At 36.9% G+C, this 25,711-nt stretch overlaps 1 protein-coding gene across 3 annotated transcripts in view; it reads right to left on the bottom strand.

Annotated features, from left to right (window-relative positions):
* The window catches only part of LOC150103081 (putative phosphorylase b kinase regulatory subunit beta), an 860,602-nt gene that overhangs the window by 49,278 nt on the left and 785,613 nt on the right, over positions 1–25,711 (bottom strand). The window lies entirely within an intron of this gene.

Here is a 25,711-nt window from a genome sequence, read left to right on the forward strand (position 1 = left end):
AGAAGAAAGAATTAAAATTTCATATCAGTAATTATAGTTACATAATAAATTATAATATTAACCAAACTCTCTTACGTATTCATATTTTGCTTATTACTACCAGATTAAAACCAATCGCATAGTGAGGTTACATGGAGTCTAGGTCATATTGAAATTATCTCCTGTCCCCTGTCAGCAGGATATGATCTTTCTGAATGTGGTAATGCAGTAGCACCCTTCAAGCCAATAATGAAACATCTTGTTGTACAAAAAATACGACCATAATAAAGGTTGAAATCGGTCTGGATAGTGACTGTTCCCATAATGCATAGCATTATACATGCCTCTAAGGATAGTGCTTTGCATTATAGGATGCTAAAGCAAGTGATGTAAAGTCATTAGCTTCTATGTACGAGTTGCCCAGTCCTGAAATTACTTGAGGCACAAACTTTGTTTGCTTACACTAGGATAAAGGATTAAACCAAGAATATAATTTCTTGGCATCTTTAATTTATAATATAACCAAGTGGAAAAACTTCAATGGTCCCACAGAAGGTTTTACCGAGGAAGAAATGGAGAAATTTTTTGAGGCATTGGAGAAGGTAGCTTGCTCAATGAAAAAGGAAAAGTTAGTCCTTATTGAAGATCTAAACCGCACAGTTGGAAATGATTAACAGATATATAGAAATGTTTGGGGAAAATTTGAAGAAAACTGCAAAGCTAATAATCCTGATAAATACTTGCTGGATTTCTGCTCAGGACATGGATTAGTTGTTACTAACACCATGTTCCAACATAACATTCTGCACATTTCACACATGGAGAGAAGATGCAAGAAATAGGAAAAGTCTCATTGACTATGTTATAGTTCGAAGTTTATTTTACACTTGGTTAGACTATAATAAATTTAGTTTAATCCTTTATCCAAGTGAGCAAACAAAGTATGTGCCTGAAAATATCTTTTCAGGACTGAGGTAAGGTGGTACATCCCTTGGCAACTCGTAGCAAAGGTGGACCAAGCCCACATCACTCATTGTCTCAGTATCTCCCATAATGCAAAGCACATCTCCTTGCAGACATGTATACTGCCATGCATTAAGGGAAGGCCACTACCCAGACCAGTTTCGACCATTATTGAGGTCTCGTCAGTGGGAGGCACACCCAGAGTCTGCCTCCCACTGTCAACAAGGAGATGTGTTTTGCATTATGGGAGATACTAAGACAAGGCGTGATGAGAGCTTGGTTCACCTTCGCTACGAGTTGCCAAAGGATGTACCACCTAACCTAAGTCCTGAAGATATATTCAGGCTCAAACTTTGTTTGCTTACTCTTGGATAAAGGAATAAACTAAATTAATTATGTTATAGTTCATAGCAATTTTTCCTTATTCAGGACACAACAGTATACAGAGGATCTGAAATAGGAAGTTATCACTATTTAGTTTTGAGCAGGATAAAATTGAATTTCACATTGAAAAGAAGAGTGTGTAAGAAAGTTTTAAAATGAATCAAGATTGAACAGCTTTCACAGGTGAACACTGTAGACTGAAATATACAAACATCATTGAAAAAAAAATGAAAGAGTTTTAAAACAAGAACCAAACCTTGGAGATTCAATGGTAAATCCCAAAGAAAACATTGATTGATTGATTCAGAGAGTCATATAGTATAGCTATCTGTAAGGATAGAAAAATCAGAACTCCACAGTGGACAGGAAGTTAAAGAGGCAGTGAAGGAAAAGAAGAAAGCATATTGAAAGTTCCTGGCAAGTGAGTCAGCCTCTGCTCTTAGAGAATACAGAGAAAAATGTATGAAAGTGAAGAACTGTGTAAAACTAGCTAAACAAGAGTCATGGGAAGACTTTGGTAAGAACATAGAAAATGAATATAAGATAGGTGGCAAAATATTCTGGAGGCTATTGAAAAAACTTAGAAATGGAAGAAAGAATACTGTAAAAGGAATCAGAGATGATAACGGCAACATGAAAACTGAAGATAAAGATATTCTAGATGTCTGCTAAATGAAACAAGCAGTGTCAGCATAATGGTAGAAACTCCCAACAGGAATACACATATCCATACTTGAAGTAGAAAACATAATCAAAAGCCTGAAATGTAGAAAGATAGCTGGAGTAGATGAAATCTGGCCAGACATGCTAAAATATGGAGGTATAAAAGTTTTACAGTGGCTGCATTGCATAATTCAGAAGACCTGGTCAGAGGGTCAAATTCCATGTGATTGGAGGAGGGTTCTCATAATAGCTATCTATAAAACGAGAAATAAAACTGAATGCGAGAATTACAGAGGTATTTCCATGCTGAGTAGTAGGGAAATACCTCTGTGTGTGTATATATATATATATATGCTTGTATAGATCTACCTTCCTGGTAGATCTATACAAGCATACAAGAGAAAAGATTAAGAAAAATTGTGGAAGGGAAGCTTGGTGAAGAACAAACTGGATTCAGGCACAAACAGAGGTTGTCAGGATCAGATTTTCATTTTAAGATAGGGTTCCCATAATGTTTTACTAAAATCTGTTACATTCTGAAATTTTTACTTAAAAAACCTGGGACATTTTGTAAAAAAACGGGACATGTTAAAAATTAAGAAAAAAAATAAAACTATTATATATGTTGCACTTTAAATTAAATATTGCTATAAACATTAAAATTAACATTAAATCCACTTTAAAAAAAACAACATTGGATTAATTTGAAGAGAAAGGATACTGTGACTTGGAAGAACATAAAAGAAAGCTACATATTCATGCAAACAGTGTCACCAAGTTTTACTGTGAATGAAGAGGACTTATTTGATGAGTTTGTATGTGTGAAAAAATATTGTGAAAGCACAATATTTTTTCACGCATACAAACAGGTCTTGAACAGGTCCATAATATTGGACCTGTTACCATTTTTGTTTACCACTGGCAGTGGTAAACAAAAACTAACTAGGCATTTAATACTCCCAGAATTTATACCCTGCTTTGTAAAATGATCAGACATTTCACACCATTTATCACTGACACTTTGATCTTCTGTTCACTCCACACTTTAAATTTGCTTTCATGATATTTTTTCACACATACAAACTCATCAAATAAGTCCTCTTCATTCACAGTAAAATTTGGTGACACTGTTTGCAGGAATATGTAGCTTTCTTGTAAGTTCTTCCAAGTCACAGGATCCTTTCTCTTTAAATTAATCCAATCCATAGATTGAAGAGGTGTGAGAAATCGTGTACACCACTCTTGAATATATTCAATACAGGTGCAGTAGAAATCTACTGCATAACTTTCAAATTTTTCAACTGTTATGTGTCCTTTTTCTAATTCTTGCAACTATTTTCTCACAGTAGTTGTAAGAAACTTTTCTGCCTTCCTATAATTTAACCTTTCCACCAGTTTGTTTGTTTCATTTTTCACTTCAATTGTTCTTATATCTTGTTTTTCAATACATTTAATGGTATTATAAAAGGTTTTTAACTGGCTGTCAAGGAAATGCAGGAGTGTAATTGAAAGTGGATTTTCAAAGAAATTTTTGAGACTGATAGGACATTTGTCAATAGAAAGAAAATATGACTTCAGTGAAAGGAATATGTCAATAACCCTCTGGATTACAGGCAAAAGAGAGCCATCTTGTCTTACTGCTACCCAAAACAGTTTCATACTCTGTGTTTGTGAATTCACAAAATGATTTAAGTTCCTCAACTCGTAAATGTGGAAATGTTGGTAAATCTTGTTAATTATTAACTGAAGATCGATAGGTAAGCAATCTGAAGCAGTCTGCACAGCATTATGTATCACATGTGCAGGGCAACCAATTCCAATTAAATTGTTCGTAGTGTTTTCTTGCATTTTGAAGTACAGATTATCCTTTCCCTTTCTCTTCTTTCCACCAAAGTTTGTATTTGTATTATCTACTAATATATCAATAACCTTTTTCAGGAGATCTAACTTCTGTAACACTTCCAACGCATAAGAAAATAAAAGCTCTGAAGTTTCAACACTTAAATTAACTAACTCCAACACATTCACCTAAACACCTTTTTCTCGATGATAGTATCTAATACCCAGAGGCACTAATTTCATGTCAAAGTGGTTTGATGAATCGATTAGTACTGATATAAAAGGAACTTCTTTTAGCTCTTCCTCAATCTGCTTTGTTGCTAATGGTGCAATAACATTGGTTATTATTGCCTTGCATTTTGTTTGCGAACACCTGAATTTATCGTTGAAAATTTTTTTCACGGTGGTTATGCAGTCCATGGAGTTAAAGCTGTGGTTAGGCACCACTGTGTGATAGTGAAGGTTTCTTCCTGCGCTGCCAGTGATAACACTTTTTACACATGGTGCAGTATAAGTAATTAAAAAATTACTTATAATGCAGTTGGAAGCCTTACTTCGAACAGCAGCTTTATGTTTTTTTGTTTTCACGTGGTTGACTACGTCTGACCGACCACCATGCGAAATGCAAATTTACAGTTACATAAGGTACATTCCACATTTTCATCTACACCTTTAATGAAAGGAAATTCTCTTCTAATATTATCATTAATACTGCACTTACGTTTCGGCATTATAGGGGTAGAAAACGATAAAAATTATAACATGCAAAGTACTGATCAAGTAAGATATCGTTATAGGTTGTTGATTGGTAGAGCCTCTGCTACTAATAGCTTAAGCAAGTTTGAGTGTGGTTAGTAGTTGGATGGGCCTAACAATGAAAAATTGAATTTATAATTTCAAAATTATTTTTATTTTTCAACATAATCTCTATTAAGACTAATACATTTATTCCAGCGATGCTCCAGCACCATTTTCATATCCCTGTAGTGGTTCTCAGTAAGATCTGCAAAATACCCCTCTACAGCTGCAATCACCTCGAAAAATGCTGACCAACGAGGAAGAGTTTTAGTATGGGGAAAGACATATTGGTCAGAGTGAGCCAAATCTGGAAAACAGGGTGGATGTTACAACAATTCCTAGTGCAGATCCCTTAATTTTTTCATTGCCAAAATATCTTTGTGGGCAGGTGCATTGTGCTGATGAAAGATGATTTTTTTCTTCTGCAAACTGGGTCTTTTCTCACAAATTTTTTCGTCTAGTCTGGCTAAAAATTGAAATAATATTCCCTGGGTATTGTTTCACCATTTTTCAAGATAATTAATAAACAAAATGCCTTTAGCATCCCAAAACACCGATACCATGACCTTTCCTGCTGATGGAACCGACTTTGTCTTCTTTGATGCTGAACAACCAGTTTCTGTCCACTGTTTTGACTGCTGTTTGGATTCTGGTGTGTAATAGTGAATCCAAGTGTCATCCATAGTAATAATTCAATGCACAAAATCAGTTTTATTCTTGTTAAAGCGCTCCAAGCACTGTTCAGAGATTTTCATGAGAGTGCGTTTTTGATCTGCTGTGAGCAAGCACGGCACCCATCTTGCGTAAAGCTTTATCATTTGCAATTCTTCATGCAAAAATATATCCTACACGTTCTTTTGAAATGCCTATAGTCTCAGCGGTCATGCAATACCACAGTGTTTCCCAAACTTTTCCTACGACAGAACACTTCACAAATCCTGAAATTTTCATGGATCACCTAGCTTATTTAATGTAATGTAATTATATTAGATAATTAATAATTAATTAATTAATAAGTAATTGTTAATTTAGCTGTTTTTTATTATTAATTAATAATTTATCATTAATTATTAATTAATTAAACATCAATTAAATATAAACATCATTAAATTAATTTGTGCTGATTTTCATTGACATATCCAATTCTGATCACCAAAAATTTATGATATTATTATAGGTACTTACAAGTGAATGCAGACTTTTTTTCCCTGTGTGCTGTAGTTTTCCCCCTCCTTTTGTACATCCTGGAGATCACTTTGTAGGCTGGTGGTGGATGGATGACTATCTGTTGCACCACAAACACCTTCAATAAGAGATTTCTTAATACCAAAATCAAACAAAGTCCATTGTCTCTTATTCATATTAAAATTTAAATCTGCAAGCCTATTACTTTTAAAAAATCACGGCACTACGGTTACGAAACAAGCACTTTCACCCTACAATACGAACTTGCAAATAAAGTAATCAGTATTACTAGATTTGAGAAACGGATACAAACTACTTTGATCTTCAATTTCAGTGGATAAATTTCCTTTATACTTCCTTGCTGATTGGTCACTAACATTTGCAACACAGATGTTATTTCATTCAGCTTTGAGAATGGAGAATATGACTCCCATTGTTGTAATTGGCTTGCAGGCAATTTTTATGATCGATCATGAACAGCGGTATTCTTTCCCGATTGTTGAAAGATTTTGATGTGTGAAAATGAATGATAATTCATGAATATTTCCATGTTTAAAAATATGCCACTTATTTACTGACATATGTTAAACAGATGTCATTTCCTTCAGTTTTGAGAACAGAAGATACACCGCCCATTGTTATAATCCTCTTGCAGGCAATTTTTATGACTGGTCATAAACAGTGGTATTCCCTTTCCCAAATGTTGAAAGGTTTTGATGTGTGAAAATTAACGATACACAGATGTTATTAGGCGTTCTGGGTCTGAGCTTTTCGACACATTGATGAATATTATTCTCCTCAGAATATTTCCATTATAAAATATTTCATCATCATCATCATGTGTATCAAGGATTTAGGCCTGTTCCAGCCTTAGAAGTCATCGTTGAATGATTTAAGAGGACGTCCTGGTTTTCTTTTTTCTAATGGCTTGTTTTGGTAATCTTTCCGTTTTCATTCTTTGAACGTGTTCCATCCATTTATGTTTATATTTTTTAATTTTCTTCTATTACTGGTTCTTGGTTTAATTCTATCATAATTTCTTCGTTTCTTTTGTGATCAAATAGGGTATACTTTTTCTTTTATTATTTTATTATTATTTTATTTTTACTCTGCTGTTATTAATATTTGTTTGTCTTTTGCAATTTTTATGTTTATATCTTTTTCCATTTTCATATGTGATCATACATCCTAGGTAGTTAAATGAATTCACCTGTTCTAAGATCTTATTATGTATTCCTATTTTAGTTCTTGCTGGATCTTGTCCTTTAAAGGCCATAGTTTTTGATTTTTCTGTTGATATTATCATACCATTATTTTTGGCTATCTAATTTAGATCTAAAATAAAGATCTAAAAATAAACTTAACAAATTCTGCAAGTTATCTTCAGAATCTGTAATTATTATTTGGTCGTCAGCAAAAAGGAGAGTGTTTAAGTTCACTGTAGGAAAAAGTTTAATTCCTTGATGTAAATTTTTATTCCATTTTATTATTATTTCATTTAAGTAGATGTTATTATTATTATTATTATTCGTGACACCTCCAAGGAGTCCAAAGACTCATCGAAGCCTCATTGCGGGAGGACACCTACAACTGTCTCAACCACTACACCGAACCTCTACTACGAATCATCTCCATCAACGCTATCTACCGCCCACCTCCACCACTACAACTAGTATTTTTTGTCTGTAAATTGCGTGTGTTCTGAAGGGCTGATTTGTCTGTATGCGGGATGAAAAACCCGAGTTTCCGGGAGAAAAAACCCTGCTACCTCCGTATGAGATTGGCTAACTCACCTTCGATTGAAATCGTCCAGATAAAGATTCCTCCTATCGCGACGAGAATCGAACTTAGGCCTATTCCAATCGAAGGGTGCAATGTACTATTGTTCTTCCAATTGCGAATTGGAAATTTCAAAAATATTAAAAAGAGTTGCTGAGAGGGGACATCCCTGTCGGACCCTTGATTTATCTCTCTCGTATATGATAGCTCATGATTTAATCTTATTTTTATTTGATTATTTTCATATACACTTGTGATAGCTTTTAGGATATTATTTGGTATTTGTCTTTCTTTTAATATGTTAAATAATATGTTTCTTTTAACTTTGTCAAATGCTTTTTCAAAGTCAATAAATGCAATATGTGTTTCTAAATTGTATTCTCTTCTTTTTTCTATTATTAATTTTAGGCAAAAGGTCTATACATGATCGTCCTTTTCTAAATAATCCATTCTGTACTTCTAAAATAAAGTTTTCGGAATATTACATTAGTTTGCTATTTAAGATTCTGCTATATATTTTGTAACAGGAACTTAGTATACTGATACCTCTATAGTTTTTTGGATCATCTCTATTACCTTTTTTTAAGATTGGAATCACAATTACTTTTTTCCATTTTGGGGGGATACCAGTTGAATAAATTTTATTTAAAAATAATAAGAGTCTTTCTTTGAATCATGTTCCTGCGTATTTATATAGTTCTGAACCTAGCTTATCTTCTCCAGGTGATTTTCTGTTTTATAAAATAAATATAAAATATTTATTCATTAAAAATGCTTAGAAAACTAAAATGAAAAATTCCAGGAGAACTTCTCGTGAAACACTTATTCACCTTCCATGGAACACAGTTTTGGAAACCCTGCAATACCATATCGTGCACTTGATCAATGATTTCTAGTGTTGTTACGCTTTTTGGACGTCCTTCATGTGGATCATCTTCAAGACTGGTGTGGCCACATTTAAAGTCGGCAGCCCATTTTTTAATTGTTGAAAACAAAGAAGAAGCGTGCCCATAAACTTTTATGAACTCTGAGTGAATTTCTTTTGGTATTAAATCGTGTTTTGCAAAGAATTTTATAACCACACAATACTCAATTTTATTCATTTCAAGGGATGCAGACAAAACTTTTGCTTCAGACAGCTGTATAAAACAAACTACTTGACAAAATGACTTGCAATTTCACATGGATGCTTATGACAGATGTACCAACTTAGAAAAAAAAATCTTGCCAATAGTGTTGCCAGCTATGATCAAGGCCAGAACATTTCAGACCACCCTTGTACAGTGGTATAAATTGGATTTTGCAAAAGCTTTTGCTAGGCCCCCACACACACAACAAACTATTAAATAAATTGAAACAGATAGGACTGGATAACAGACTTAAGCATTTTTCTTCGAATCAAGAGATGATTGCAGCTGTAGAGAGGTATTTTGTAGATCTTACTGAGGGGATAATGGCGCTAGAGCATCGCTGAAATAAATGTATTAGTTTTAAGGGAGATTATGTTGAAAAATAAAATAATTTTGAAATTATAAACTTGTTTTTTCATTGTTAGGCCAAGAACTTTTCGGACCACCCCCTCGCATATGCATCTCTCCTGTCCAAGGTATTTGTCACTTATTATAGTACATAAGTATGCTAGTAATAAGAGTTCTATTCCCTTGGATTAAACAAGCATGTTAATTCCCTGGAACATTCCCTTAAGATGTGTGGTGATATGTCATCATATCCTATCACCTCATTGACATCAAGGTTATTTATTTCCTCGAATACTTTCTTGCTCACTCACAATTAAGCCATCCTCTCCTTTGTCCCCTACACTTAAGTTTCTCATGATTACACCCTGTTCAGGATGAAACACCCTTGCAAATTGATACCTGAACAGTGTCTTCTGCATCATGATCGTTCTTCCTTCTACTTGCCACATATCTACAAACTCTCTAGGGTTTTCTTTGCCTGATTTACCAATTTCTGCTCATACTGCACTTCTGTTTTCCTGACTAACTGAGTGACTCTCCTGGGTTGTTCTTTATATAGTTCGCCCACTGATTTGAGGTCCCTCGAAACTACTGCGCATGTCAGAAAAAGGAGAATCCATTCCGATAATAGGGTAATTAGTCTGTCTTCTGGGAGGTAATAATAAACAAACTGAGTTTGTTTATTATTACAGGTCGGAAAATTTAGCTTTTCTTTTACGAACATTGCTGTTTTTAAAGTGTAACTATTTTGCTTGTATAACAGTTGGAAAAATGTACGTAGAGTGTTAATACGTGCAAATACTACGTTCTACATAAAACAATGTCACTTCGCTCCATGATAAGTTTCCTTTTATTCTGGGTCTTTTTAAAACAAAATCCGATTTCATGAAGTATTTTCCTTAAAGTTTCTCTTTTCCAAGGAAAATTAATTTTTTCTTTAAGCACAGGAATCAATTTCGGAACAGTTGGCACTCTTTTCTCGAATACGTAAAATTCGTGAATAGCTCTTCTTATAACGTCTACATCAAAATCATTCAAAGCTACGGTTTCGATGGTTTTACTCTGGCGCTTTTTTTTTTTTTTTAGGAGATTTAAATTTTGGCTTACCTTCACCTTTTGATTCCCTACGAATTCTTTTAACAGTCGACCCCGATACGCCCGCAATTGCACTTGCACGTTTTATGACTTGAGAAAGGGGAACAAGAAGACGGCCTTCTGACGATTCTTTTTCACAGAATGTCAGCACATTATTCAATATTCTTTTGCAAGAGCTACTGAAACGTGTAACAATAGAACTAGTGTACTGCACTGGATCCATCATACAAATTAATAATAAAAAAATAATGCAAAAAGAGAACAACAAAAATCAAGCTAGTACTAGTACAGCGACAGACAAGAAAGCATGTGATTTCGCATGTTGGCGACCAATTCGTACATCCTTCATTTCTTTCTCCCCTTCAGCATGAATCGACTATTCTTGGCACAAATCCAACAAGGGATCTAGAAATGGTGGGCGAACTATACCCTTGATGAAACTGATTATTACCATTATTCCATTATTACCAATATTACCATTATTTTGCCATACATTTATTTAGTGTACGATGATACAGCACCTGTGAGTCCCCTTTTAATGGGGATGTACGATACCATCTCAACACCCCCCCCCCATTTTATCTATTCATCAGCTATATGGCATATAGCTGATGAATCAGACCTATGACTGTGTCTTAAGTATTCCCGACTATAATTCTTGTGTGTGTTCAAGGAGCTAGTTTGCCTGTTCTGGTCGACGAACCCAAGTTTCCGGGTGAAAAAAAACTCCCTATCTCTGTATGAGACTGGCTAACTCACCTTTCGCCAAAAGAGACCAGATAAAGATTCTTCACATCACAGATGGAATCAAACTCAGGTCTTTCCGAACAAAGGGCTTTGTCTGTACTGACTAAGCTACAGAGGCTCTTTACCATACAAATTAGAATTGTTATATAAAACAAGCACTCAACTTGGTAGTTGCAACAAGGTGATGGTGAATTGTTATGGCAAATTGGTATGTTAGTGAATTGGCATCAATGGGACACAAGAACATAGTAACCTGCAATGTTTACTTAGAACAAAAGATTATAGTAGAGAAATTATACATAGAATTCAACTTGGTTGGATAACTTTTGGAAAACACTGTGAAGCACTCAAAGGAAACATCCCAATCTGCCTGAAAAAAAAAATATTCAACAGTTATATACTTGTGGTCAAAACATATGGAAGTGAAACATGGACCTTGACTAAAAATTGACTAAGAGGTTGAGGATTACTCAGAAAAGTTGAGGAAAATGAAAGATCATTACTCAGTATTACCATTCTAGATATAAAGTGCAATACTTAGATCAAAGCTCAGACTAGAGTGAGAGACATTATAACAGATATTAAAAGATCCAAATGGCAATGGGCAGGTCATACTTAAGAACTAACACTCAAAAATGGAGAAAGTTGACATCAGAACAGTATCCCAGAGATGGAAAGGGAGCTCCAGGAAAACCAATAAGATGGTGGGAGGATGAAATTAAAGAGATGGCTGGAACTCAGTGGCATAGAAAGATTCAAGATTGCACTGAATGGAGGATTTTGGGGAAGGCCTTAGTCCAGCAATGGACAGAAAAGGGCTAATGATGATGATAAAATGTTTATGTTGTTGTTGTTCTTCTGGTCTTCCTAATTATACTATGTGGCAATGCTATCTCTTCTTTGACAAGATATCCCTATGAATTGCATACACTGCATCTTGCCCTTGCTTTTTAAAATTTCAAATCTTTACACTTCTCAACATGGAATTGGTAGCATCCATATGTGTTCACATGCAGAAATTCTATCCACATCTTCCTGTACAGCCAAAATATCTGTTCTAATCTTCATAGTTAGTCCAAACTATGTATCATCTGCAAAAAACTGCATATCTCCATTTAAAACTCTCCCATTATCATTAACATATAAGCTAAACAATACTGTTTCCCATAGTATAATATAATATAAACACACTATAAACACACACACACACACACACACACACACACACACACACACACACACACACACACACACACACACACACACACACACACACACAAAAACTGCTAGTGAATTTCCTCTTCTGGTATACCTCTTCCATACACACAGTTTGCTGATACCCCAGCCCACCAATCTCATATCTAACTCCATATCTTCTTCTTCCTATCTTCTTCCTTGGTTACCTCCAACCTTATCTGCCTAGAACTTTACTTCTCCAGTTTGGACATTGCAATATAATGTTGCTATCTTGACTAATGGTATATATTTGTATTGTTCTTGATTTACCTCTTGGCCTTTTACCAAGAATTTTACTACTTACTGTCATTTTCAATATGAAAAACATGTCCTGCTCACTGCAACTTTGTGAAGTTGATTATACTAGATATACTGTAGGTTTTTATAAAGTTAAGATAGCTCATGGTTGTATTTAATGCCAATTTCGTCATTTGGCAACCTATCAAAGGCCTTTGGAAATCTAAATTTATTGAACAAGAAATGCCTGGTTGGCTGAGTGGTTAGTGTATCTGCTCTCAGCCAAAAGGATGTGGGTTCAAATTCTATCATGAGCATGGATGTTTGTGTCTTTGAAAATACTAGTGGTGGTGGGAAATAGATGCTGTTGGTGTAGTTGATGGATTGAGTGGTGAAGTTGGAGGAGATGTAGAGTAGATGCCCTCCCTTGATGAGTCTTTGGACTCCCTGGAGGTGTCACACAATAATAATAATAATAAAATATACCACTTGTTCAATATATTTGTTACCTTGTTGCAATATATAAGTATCCCCACCCAAAACAAAAACACTCTCATACTGACCCTCAGAGAATCCTGTTGAATTTTGCTCCCAGTACTCACCGATCTCCCTAACCATAGCTCCAGATACGAATGTAAATTAAAATGTAGATATGGAGACTGAAAAGTTCTAGCAAAACGAAATTTGTGGTATGTTTTAAGGAATGCACATATCTGTATTCAGTGCAAATTGCCAGCGCACATAATATGTAAATTAGATCTAGATGAGGAACCAAATGAATTTGACTCCAATAATTTTTTTTTTTTTTGCACTGTGAAATAAAACTATTTCAAAGAATGAGAACAGATCAAATAGGACTTAATTCTGTATGTTAGTCCAGTAAATAATAGTTTAATATCTGTCAGCATTTTCAAAGGATACGCTGGTAAGCAATAGAAAGTAACAAAAACTAGGAAACTAACCGACAATTCTAAAAATTATATAAAGTTTTTGCCGTGCGTGATAAAATACGACATGTGTACATTATTAAAACTTTTAAGGAATTGAACAACGTAGTTAAGGATATAAATTAAATTATACTTTAATAAATACTTTCCGATATTTTGGCAACATCACGTTGCCATCTTCTAAAGGAACTTACAAAAAAAAGGCACGTGCACGTAGGCACTACAACACAGTAACTGGGAATGAAGAGATGAAGCTATTGTTCTCCTAAAAGTCCTGATGGTGCCCTCTAGTGGGCTAAGTAGGTGTTCTTGGCCATTGGGCTGAAGGTCTGCTGATGTAAGCCTCCCAAATTTGGGGCAGTCGCATACAACCAAATTTGTTGAGGTTTGGAGAATTTCTTAGGGCTGAGGCTGATTCCATAAATAGAATCAAATTCACCCTGGAAAAAGAAAAAAAACAGCCTCCCTTTCCTAGACACACTAGTCACCCACCAGCCTAATGGAACCTTGGTTTTCTCAGTTTACAGAAAACCCACCCATACAGGCAGATACATTCACCAACAATCCCCCCCCCCCCCACACAACAATATGGAGTAGTGAAAACACTATACAACAGGGCTAAACTAATCTGCTCAAATGACTTGGCCCTAAACACTGAACTAAATCACATCCTCAACACTTTCTCAGCCAATGGCTATCTCCCCCAAAAAATCCAAAAAATATTAGAACCTACAAACCACAGATCCCCTCCACAACAAGGATTACTCTAAATCCATCACCATTCCCTACATCCGAGGCACCTCGGAAAAGATTACCAAAATCTTAAAAAGGCATGACCTGACCTCCTGTTACAAACCTTACAGAAAATTGGCATCCCTTATCCGCTCCACTAAAGACCAACCACTTCCCCTAGACCTACCTGGTGTATACCAGGTCCCTTGCAGTTGTAAACTGTCTTACTTTGGCCAAACAGGCAGGACAGCGAATATCAGAATTTCTGAACACAAGGACTACATCCGGTTTCACAAGTACAGCCATTCTGGTTTTGCAGACCATGCTTTGGATACACGCCACAGAATATGGTGGAAAAAAGCTACAGTAATACACCATAGCAAATAGAAATTCTAAAGGCTATTTATGGAATCAGCCTCAGTCCTAAGAAATTCTCCAAACCTCAACAAATTTGGTTGTATGCGACTGCCCCAAATTTGGGAGGCTTACATCAGCAGACCTTCAGCCCAATGGCCAAGAACACCTACTTAGCCCACTAGAGGGCACCATCAGGACTTTTAGGAGAACAATAGCTTCATCTCTTCATTCCCACTTACTGTGTTGTACTGCCTACGTGCACGTGCCTTTTTTTGTAAGTTCCTTTAGAAGATGGCAACGTGATGTTGCCAAAATATCGGAAAGTATATATTAAAGTATAATTTAATTTATATCCTTAACTACGTTGTTCAATTCCTTAAAAGTTTTATTAATGCATAACCAACGTATAAGCCTGTCTACGAGAATCGACACGTGATACAATATGCGTGTCGCAAGTACATCATTTTATTTGTTGAGATATTTATTGTAATTTTCATGAAAGTTCATTTCTTTTTGGTTAAATGATCTGATTAGAGTTTTCTATATATCTGGTAGGATTAGGCCTTGATTCTTATTTAAGTTACCTGTTGAACAGGCAACTGTAGCAGCTGCTTTGAAAATTCTGGAATGGTAGTTCTCTTCTATGTAGGTCATATGACTCATATCCCATTCAATATTATGGTTGGTAGAGGCAAAGTGGGAAGAAAGGCCTGATATATCTTGTCTGTTATTCCTTATATAGCCTAGGTGTTCTTTCTTTCTTTCTTGTTTCAAAACTTCTAGATGTCTATCCGATGTAAATGATACCGCATGAACAGGGTATGCTATAAACTCCAGAGTATTTGTAGAAAGGATGGCTATCTTTTGGTGATCTTATAAACTTTTGAATGGTCTCAATAGGTTTGAAGGTTACTCTGATATTATATGGTTTTAGAAGAGCTAATTTTTTGGATATGGTACTAACAAATGGAATTGTTATGGAGCTGATGTATTGAGTTTCAACTCGTTGTCTTTGCAGTATGTCATTAAAGCGAATCTTGTTGATGATTCTTGTAGGGCAGCCATTTAGGGATAGATCTCTGGATATTTACATTAATTCTTCTTGTAAGTCGCCAGGGTCTGTGGTACACAGTATAGCTCTTTTTTTGAGCATATGGATAATGCTGAGTTTGTGGAATATGTGGTGAGACGAGTCGAAATGGAGGTAGCGTCCAGTGTTAGTAGGTTTTCTATATACCGACAGGTTGATGCTATTGTCAGTTTGTTTCTTAATAAGGACGTCTAGGAATGGAATCAGATCATTTAATCAAAAAGAAATGAACTTTCTTGAAAATTACAATAAATATCTCAACAAATAAAACATTGCACTTGCGGCACGTGTATTGTATCACGTTTCGTATTGTTATCATGTGATAACTTTATATAATTTTTAGAACTGTCAGTTAGTTTCCTAATTTTTGTTCCTTTCTATTGCTTACCAGTGTATCCTTTGAAAATGCTGACAGATATTAGTCAGTGAAACGTTGGATATTAAACTATTATTTACTTGACTAGCATACAGAATTAAGTCTTTAATTTATTAATACTAGTGGTCAAGAAAAAGGTCATAATAAGATCAAAGAGCAGTTAAGTTTACTTAGAATAATCAAACAAACAGGCCTTCTGACCTGAAGCTTGTATCAAATGTGCAGCACCTATTACAGTTTCCAAAAAAACAGACCTTGTAGGCACCACAAATGGAATTATAAAATAATTATACAGAAGATCAGAGTTTGGTGTTGTGATCAAATAAATTTTTCCCCTGAAAAAGTGCCACTTGAAAAGATTTTTTCTTCAAACAGTATCCACAGCACAATCGACTGATACAAGTAAGGGTTTTTTGAAATATGTGGTAAGTCTATGAACTGTTTGTTTTCAAACAATCATTATAGCCCATCATGTACAGATAAACAAACAAATGAATGCTTCTTTTTCACTTTTTACATAAACACATTAAAGACCATTGGAGCTTGCCACCCAACTACTTAGTTATTCTATAAAATAGAATAGAAATACCTAAGTATTTCATAAATTATGCTGATAAAGTATGAAACAGTTATTGTTTCATGTTTTAATTAAAATAATGTGTTATTCTATGGAAAAACTAGTTATTCTATAGAATAACTGAATCATATACTTTAATGGTTAACAATTGCAGCAGAATATGTTATTGTTATTGAAAGTTTTTCCACTTGGTTATGCTATAAATTAAAGATACCAAGAAATGATATAATTGGTTTAATCCTTTATCCAAGTGTAAGCAAGCAAAGTTTGCACTTGAAGTATTTCCAGGACTGGGGCATTTCGTGGTAAAGTTGGTATAACTTCACATCACTTGTCTTAGTATCCCATAATGCAAAGTATATCTCCTTGCAGACATGTATAATGCTATGCATTATGGGACGGGTCACTACCCAGAACGGTATGACCTTTATTGAGGTCTCATCAGTGGGAGCAAGACCCAGAGGTGATACCAAGCTTGAAGTAATGCAAAAGTCATAATTTCATATATGAGTTGCCAAAATGTGTCACATCTGATTATTATAATATTCTGGATCAGAGATAGTTAGTTGTTGAAAATTTTCCACTTGGTTATACTATAAATTAAAGATACCAAGAAATTATATACTTGGTTTAATCCTTTATCCAAGTGTAAGCAAACAAAGTTTGCTCAATAAGGGTTGAAACTGGCCTGGGTAGTGACCCTTCTCATAATGCATAGCATCATACATGTCTGCAAGGAGATGTGCTTTGCATCATGGGATACAAAGGCAAGTGAAGTCATACAAATGAGTAACCCCAGTCCTGAAAATACTTCAGGCACAAACTTTCTTTCTTACACTTGTATAAGGGATTAAACCAAGTATATAATTTCATGGTATCTTTAATTTACAGTATAACCTTGTGGAAAAACTTTCAACAATTAACTACCTCTAATCCAGAGTATTATAATAATAAGGTGTGACACCTTTAGGCATATGAAATTATGACTTCCGCATTACATCAACCTTGGTATCACCTCTGGGTCTGGCTTCTCTGGGTCAGAGGTTATATGCATAAGTAAGGTGTCCTCGTTACCTCCAATTGGTGAAAGCGATCATGTAGTATTGACTTGGGAGATTGCAAAATCTGTGGATTTTTTTGTTAAGAAGGGGTATATACGGAACTACAGGTTAGGCAATTATAACAAGCTTCGGAGTGAGCTTGCAGCCATTCCATGGCAGAACATATTGCAGGGGAAAGATGTTAGCAGTGTATCGGACAAAATCAGCAGGTATCTGAGGAAAGCAATATCAGATTGTGTCCCCATGGTCAGGAGGTCAAACAAGGCAGGCGTTAGATGGATGAGCAGTAGTATCAAGCTTGATCTGCAAAAAAAAGAAAATGTTATGGAGAATTTATAAGGAGAAAGGCAATCAGTACACCCATGAGCAGTAAAAGGCTCAAGCTAAAAAGGTTACCAGCATAGCAAGAAAAGCTAAATCAGATTATGTGAAGATCTTAGCCAAAGAGATCAAGAGCAATCCCAAAGAGTTCTTCCGCTATGTAGCAAGTAAGAGGAAGAATGACTTCGGAAGGATAACTTTAGTGGGTGCTGATGGTATTGAGGTGACAAAATCAGATGTAATAGTCGAGTTACTGAGTGATCACTTTTCAAAAGTCTATCACCCAAGTGAGGATATCTCTATACCTGTAGCAATAACTAATGTGAGAATTGAAGCTAAAAAATCAGAGGTATTTAATATATTGCAAAATTTAAATGCAAACACTGCTGTAGGCTTAGATGGAATATCAGCTCGGGTGTTGCGTGAATGTGCAAATGAATTGTCAACGACTCTTACTTGGATATTCAATTTAAGCTTGAACTCTGGTATGGTCCCTAGGGAGTGGAAGTTAGGCAAAGTGGTTCCTATGTAAGGGTGGCTCTAAAACTGCAGTAGTTAATTACAGACCAATCACCATCTCAGGAGTAGTGGTAAAAGTATTGGAAAAGTTGGTTAAAGACAAAATTCAAGAATGGGTGGATCAGGATATGATACACTATAGAGGCCAACATGGTTTTGTTAAAGGTCGATCCTGCCTTAGCAATCTATTAACTTTTCATAATAGAATGACATCTGAGTTGGACAAAGGAACTGGCTACACAGTGGTACTTCTGGATTTTGCTAAGGCTTTTGACAGGATACCCCATGGAACACTGTTACGCAAATTGGAGCAGATGGGAATGGATACTAAATTGGTGATATGGATAGGAGAATGGCTCAGGGAGAGATACCATAAGGTGGTGTATGGAAGAACCGAGTCCAGAATGAGGCAGGTAATCAGTGGTGTGCCTCAGGGCTCTGTGCTTGGGCCATTGTTGTTTAATTTGTATATAAATGATATAGGAAATGGCTTAAAGGGAGATAATCAGTTGTTTGCTGATGATGCAAAGTTGGGTAGCGCAATAAAAAATCAAGCTGATGTTGAAAGTTTGCAGGATGATTTAAATAAGCTGGTATAATGGGCAAAAGATAATGGATATCAGTTCAAAGTGGAAAAGTGTAAAGGCATGCATTTTGGGATTAAAAGATTACTAGCTGTGTACTACATTGATGGAAAGGTACTCCAAGAGATTGATAAGGCTAGGGACTTAGGGGTGTTGGTAAATAGGGAAATGAAGTTCAGAGGACACATTGCTAAGGTGTCCAATGCACGTAGGATTACTTGGTTGTTGAGGAACACACTAACATCCAGAGATAAAGAGGTTATTATTCCCCTTTATAAAGCATTGATACTTCCACATTTGAATTACTGTGCTCAGGTTTTTTGGTCACCTGGATTCCTTGGAGATGAGGAGGCTGTGGAGAGGGTTCAGAGAAGAGTGACCAAGTTGGTTAGTGATGTAAAAAATGCTCCCTACATTGATAGATTGAGAGCTTGTGGATTGCAGAGATTGGTTGATAGGCGAAGATGAGGGGATATGATAGAAATATTTAAATTACTAAAAGGTTTTTATAAGATTGATGCAGGGGAAATGTTTCAGCTGTGTGATAGTGATGGAAGAACAAGAGGTCATCCCTGGAAATTAAAGAAGAGTGTGGTTAATAAAGGTGTCAGTACAAGGTTTTTTGCCTGGAGGGTGGTGAATGAGTGGAATACATTGCCTGACTTCGTTGTGAGCTCTTCGTCCGTAAATGAATTCAAGAAGAGATATGACAGATATTGTTTTGCTAGGTTGGGCTTCCTGCGATGAGTCTACTGACTTCATGGAGATACCCGTAATAATAATATAAATAATAACAACTATCTGCGACAGCATGTAATGGAAAATACTAGGGGTCAGAAAGTGCTTGACCTAGTAATTGCATCTGAGAATTTGGCTGTAACGAATATGACCACGTTGCCACCGATTGGTGAGAGCGATCATAGGGTCTTGACTTGGGAGGTGGCTAAAGGTGTGGAATTTACAATTAAGACAGGGTACATGTGGAATTATCGGGCTGGAAAGTATGACAAGCTTAGGAGTTTGATTGGTTCAGTGCCATGGCATGTAAAACTGCAAGGGCTAGAAGTTGACAGTGCATGGGAGGCGGTTAAGAAGTGTTTGCATGAAGCAATGGCTAACTGTATACCTAAAGTCCAAATAATAAATCAAGTAGGAGATAAATGGATGAATAACACCATTAAGCTTGAGCTGCAAAAAAATAAACAAGTATGGAGGGAATTTAAGGAGAAAGGTGACCGGCAGACACATGAACAGTATAAAGCCCAGGCCAGAAGGGTAACGAGTGTGGTAAGAAAAGCAAAAAAGGATTACGTAAGAACATTGGCCATGCAGGCTAAAGACAATCCTAAACAGTTTTTTTGATATGTTGCAAGTAGAAGAAAAAATGTATATGGCAGAATGATTTTAAAGAATGCCGATTGTAGGTAGGTAACTGAATCAGTTGATACAGTTGAATTACTGAGCGAGCACTTTGCAAGGGTATATCATCCAGGTGGTGACATTGCAGAAATGAATGAACCAAAAGTTTATACGGAAATTGTGGTGAATGAGGTGGAGGTGAGTAGTCTATTACAAAACCTCAATGTCAATACATCTGTGGGATTGGATGGTATACCAGCTCGTGTCATGCGTGAAGCGGCTAAAGAATTGTCAGTACCTTTGACCATTCTGTTTAATCTGCGTCTCAGGTCTGGGTTAGTCCTGAGGGGGGTGGAAAGAGGGGAAAATAGTTCTACTGCACAAAGGAGGTTCCAACTGCTGTTGTAAATTACTGACCGATTAGCATATCAGGAATTGTTGTCAAGGTCTTGGAGAAACTAGTCAAGAGAAGAATACAGGATTGGATATATAAAAATGGGATACTGTATGGGGGACAACATGGTTTTGTGAAGGGTAGATCATGCCTCAGTAATTTGCTCACGTTTTATAACACAGTGACAGCTGAACTGGACAAGGGTAATGGGTTTACAGTGATTCTGCTGGACTTTGCCAAGGCCTTTGACAGGATACCACATGTTACTCTAATAAGTAAACTGAAGTAGATGGGGATGGATATAGGGTTGGTGAGATGGATAGGAGGGTGGTTGATGGAGAGATACCAGAGAGTGGTTTATTCAGAAGTGGAGTCCAAAAGACAGCTTGTGACTAGTGGTGTGCCGCAGGGTTCTGTTCTTGGACCACTACTTTTCAATTTGTTCATTAACGAAATAGGAAAGGATCTGAGAGGAAGTGTTCACTTGTTTGCTGATGATGGAAAGTTGGGTAGAGCAATTGTGAGTGCATAGGATGTCAAAATTTTGCAGGATGATTTGGATAGTTTGGAGGACTGGGCTAGGGAAAATGGATGTCAATTTAATGTGGCAAAGTGTAAGGTTATGCACTTTGGGGTGAAAAGATTAGCAGCAGTATATCACATTGGTGGAACCGTACTCCAGGAGATTGATGAGGCCAGGGATTTGGGAGTGTTGGTGGATAGGGAGTTGAAGTTTAGGGGGCACATCCCAAAAGTGGCTAAAACAGCTCATCAAATCACTTGGTTGCTGAAAAATACTTTAACAAGCAGAGACAAACAAGTTATTGTTCCTCTATATCGAGCCCTGATAAGACCCCATCTGGACTACTGTGCCCAGATATGGGTGCCAGGGTTTCTTCTTGATGAGGAGAAGATGGAGAGGATCCAGAGACGAGTGACCAAGATGGTGGCAGGTCTGTGGAATGAACTTTATGAGAACAGATTGAAGATTTGTGGGTTGCAAAAATTGGTTGATAGGCGGAAAAGGGGTGATATGATTGAGACATTCAAATTATTGAAGGGTTTCTATAAGATTAATCCAGAAGATATTTTTAAGAATAGGGGTGGTGGGAGGACTAGGGGGCCATACATGGAAGCTGGGCAAAAATGTGGTTAAAGGGTGGAGAGCTAGGTTCTTTACTTGGAGGGTGGTAAATGAGTGGAATAAGCTTCCAGAGTCTGTTGTGGGTGCTATGACCGTGAATGAGTTTAAGGCGGGATATGATAGATACCGAATAGTTGTTCTTGACATGATGTTAGGGACTCCCTCGATGAGTCTGTCGACTCCTTGGAGTTGCCCTTAATAATAATAATAATAATAATAATAATATTAAGAGACTTGGAATGTTAGCATGGAATGAGGAATTAGTTGGAAAAAGAGATCAATGGTGAATGCATACTAATCCGGAAATATTTAACAGCGGTAATATCTGAAATGTATTTAAAAAAAAAAGAAAAGAAAGAAAGAAAGAAAGTGAGGTTCTTTGGAAAAAAGCAAAAGCTGAGTCTAATCAGCAATTAGTTAATTGGATCAAGAAAAATAGCACAGAACTCTGTGTAGGTAGGCATATGTTTGCGTTTTAAACTTTTGTAGCCAAAAGTAGAAAGAATGATTATGAGTTAATCAAATAAGTTAAGTTTAATCAAATAACTTGGGAGGTGGCTAAAGGTGTAGAATTTTCAATTAAGACAGGGTACATGTGGAATTATCGGGCGGGAAAGTATGACAAGCTTAGGAGTTTGATTGGTTCAGTGCCATGGCATGTACAACTGCAAGGACTAGAAGTTGATAGTGCATGGGAGGTAGTTCAGAAGTGCTTGCATGAAGCAATGGCTGACTGTATACCTAGAGTCCGAATAATAAATCAAGTAGGGGTTAAATGGATGAATAACACCATTAAGCTTGAGTTGCAAAAAAAGAAACAACTATGGAGGGAATTTAAGGAGAAGGGTGACCGGCAGGCACATGAACGGTATAAAGCGCAGGCCAGAAGGGTGACGAGTGTGGTAAGAAAAGCAAAAAAGGATTACGAAAGAACATTGGCCAAGCAGGCTAAAGAGAATCCTAAACAGTTTTTTAGATATGTAGCAAGTAAAAGGAAAAATGTACATGGCAGATTGATTTTAAAGAATGCCGATGGTAGGGAGGTAACTGAATCAGTTGAGATAGTTGAGTTACTGAGTGAGCACTTTGCAAAAGTATATCATCCAGGTGGTGACATTGCAGAAACGAATAAACCAGTAGATTATACGGGAATTGTGGTTAATGAAGTGGAGGTGAGTAGTCTATTGCATAACCTCAATGTCAATACATCTGTGGGATTGGATGGTATACCAGCTCGTGTTGTACGAGAAGCAGCTAAAGAATTGTCAGTACCCTTGACCATTTTGTTTAATTTGAGTCTCGGGTCTGGGTTAGTCCCGAGCGGGTGGAAAGAGGGGAAAATAGTTCCACTGCATAAAGGTGGTTCCAAGACTGCTGTTGTAAATTACCGACCGATTAGCATATCAGGAATCATTGTCAAGGTCTTAGAGAAAATAGTCAAAAGGAAAATACAAGATTGGATTGAAGAAAATGGGATACTGTATCGGGGACAGCATGGTTTTGTGAAGGGTAGGTCATGCCTCAGTAACTTGCTGACGTATTATAACACAGTGACGGCTGAACTGGATAAGGGTAATGGGTTTACGGTGATTCTACTGGACCTTGCCAAGGCCTTTGACAGGATTCCACATGGAATTCTAATCAGTAAATTGCAGCATATGGGAATGGACATAGGGTTGGTGAGATGGATAGGAGGGTGGTTGACGGAGAGATATCAGAGAGTGGTTTACTCGGGAGTAGAGTCCACAAGACGGCCTGTGACTAGTGGTGTGCCACAAGGATCTGTTCTTGGACCACTGCTGTTTAATTTGTTCATAAATGATATAGGAAATGATCTGAGAGGAACAGTTCATTTGTTTGCGGATGATGCGAAGTTGGGTAGGGCAATAGTGAATGCAGATGACGTCAAAATTTTGCAGGATGATTTGGATAGATTGGAGGTCTGGGCTAAGGAGAATGGATGTCAGTTTAATGTGGCAAAATGTAAGGTTATGCATTTTGGTGTGAAAAGATTGGCGGCAGTTTACTGCATTGGTGGAACCCTGCTCCAGGAAATTAATGAGGCACGAGATTTAGGAGTGTTGGTGGATAAGGAATTGAAATTTAGGGGACACATTGCAAAAGTGACCAAAACAGCTCATCAAATCACTTGGTTGCTGAAGAATACGTTGACAAGCAGAGACAAGCAGGTTATTGTTCCTCTCTATCGAGTCTTGATAAGACCCCATCTAGACTACTGTGCTCAGATTTGGTCACCTAGGTTTCTTCTTGATGGGGAGGATGTGGAGAGGATCCAGAGGCGAGTGACCAAGATGATAGCAGGTCTGTGGAATGAACCATATGAGAACAGGTTGAGGATTTGTGGGTTGCAAAAATTGGTTGATAGGCGGAGGAGGGGAGATATGATTGAGACATTCAAATTACTGAAGGGTTTCTATAAAATTAATTCAGAAGATATTTTTGAGAACAGGGCTGGTTGTGGGAGGACTAGGGGACATCCATGGAAACTGGGCAAAAGTGTGGTTAGTAAAGGTGTTAGAGCTGGGTTCTTTACTTTTAGAGTAGTGAATGAGTGGAATGCGCTCCCTGAGTCTGTAGTGGATGCTGTGACAGTGAATGAGTTTAAGGCGAGGTATGATAGATACTGTATGAATGTCAGATAGTTGTGATGAATGTGATTTGGGGCCTCCCTCGATGAGTCTAATGACTCCCTGGAGTTGCCCGTAATAATAGTAATAGTAATAGTAATTTGAATGGATTTGGTGTGCGAAGACTGGAAAAAGTATTGCTGAGTGAAGTGAGAGGGGATATCAGGGAAACTAGAACTATTAAGGAGGGGAGGAAGTGGATTTGCAGACATTAGTGAGGCAGTTGAGTGTAAGAATGTTTATAATGTGCCTGAGCCAGTAAGAAGGACAAGAAATCAGAATGGGATAGTTAGTATAATGCATCAAGATATGGGTGGGACAAATGGACCTCTGCATTTCATGTATACTAATGCCAGGAGTATTAGGAACAAGAAGGAAGAATTTTTGGCCTTGGTTGGCACTTCTGGTCACAGGTTATTGGCATTAGTGAAATATGGCTGACAGAAGATGATATAGTTAGTGGGATAGAATGTGTAGGGTATAGTGTGATCAGGAGGGACAGAGAGAATAAAATGGGGGGGAGGAGTGTTATTGATGATAGCTGATGAACTGCAACCAAGGAGAATAGAAGTTGTATTGCAGGATAGTGAAAAGACCTCATTTGAGGCTATTTGGTGTGCGATTGAGACTAACGGAAAAAAATGTACAGTTGGGTGCCGCTATAGACCAGATGATGGAATAGATGGTGGAGATAGTATGCACAGGAAATTGATGAAATGAGTGGAAGGAGGGTAATTATTATGGGGGATTTCAACTATGGTAACACTGATTGGAAGGAGGAGAGGACACATGTGAAGAAGGAACTGGATTTTATTCAATTACTAAGGGATAACTATCTGAGACAGCATGTAATGAAAAATACTAGGGCTTAGAGAGTGCTTGATCTAGTAATAGCATCTGAGAATTTGACTGTAATGAATATGACCATGTTCATTACAGTCCCTAGACCCTATGATCACTCTCACCAATAGGTGGGAGTGATCATAGGGTCTTGACCTTGAAGGTGGCTAAAGGTGTGAAAGTTTCGATTAAGACAGGGTACATGTGGAATTACCGTGTTGGAAAGTACGACAAGCTTAGGAGATTGCTTGGTTCAGTGCCATGGCATGTAAAACTGCAAGGGCTGGAAGTTGATAGGACATGGGAAGTGATCAAGGAGCATTTGCAGGAGGTTATGGATGACTGTATACCTAGAGTCCGAATAGTAAATCAAGTAGGG

This window comes from Typopeltis vanoorti, chromosome 9 (genome assembly GCF_054136105.1).
Source record: "Typopeltis vanoorti isolate ZY-2024b chromosome 9, IOZ_Tvanoo_1.0, whole genome shotgun sequence".
Classification (NCBI taxonomy): Eukaryota; Metazoa; Arthropoda; class Arachnida; order Uropygi; family Thelyphonidae; genus Typopeltis; species Typopeltis vanoorti.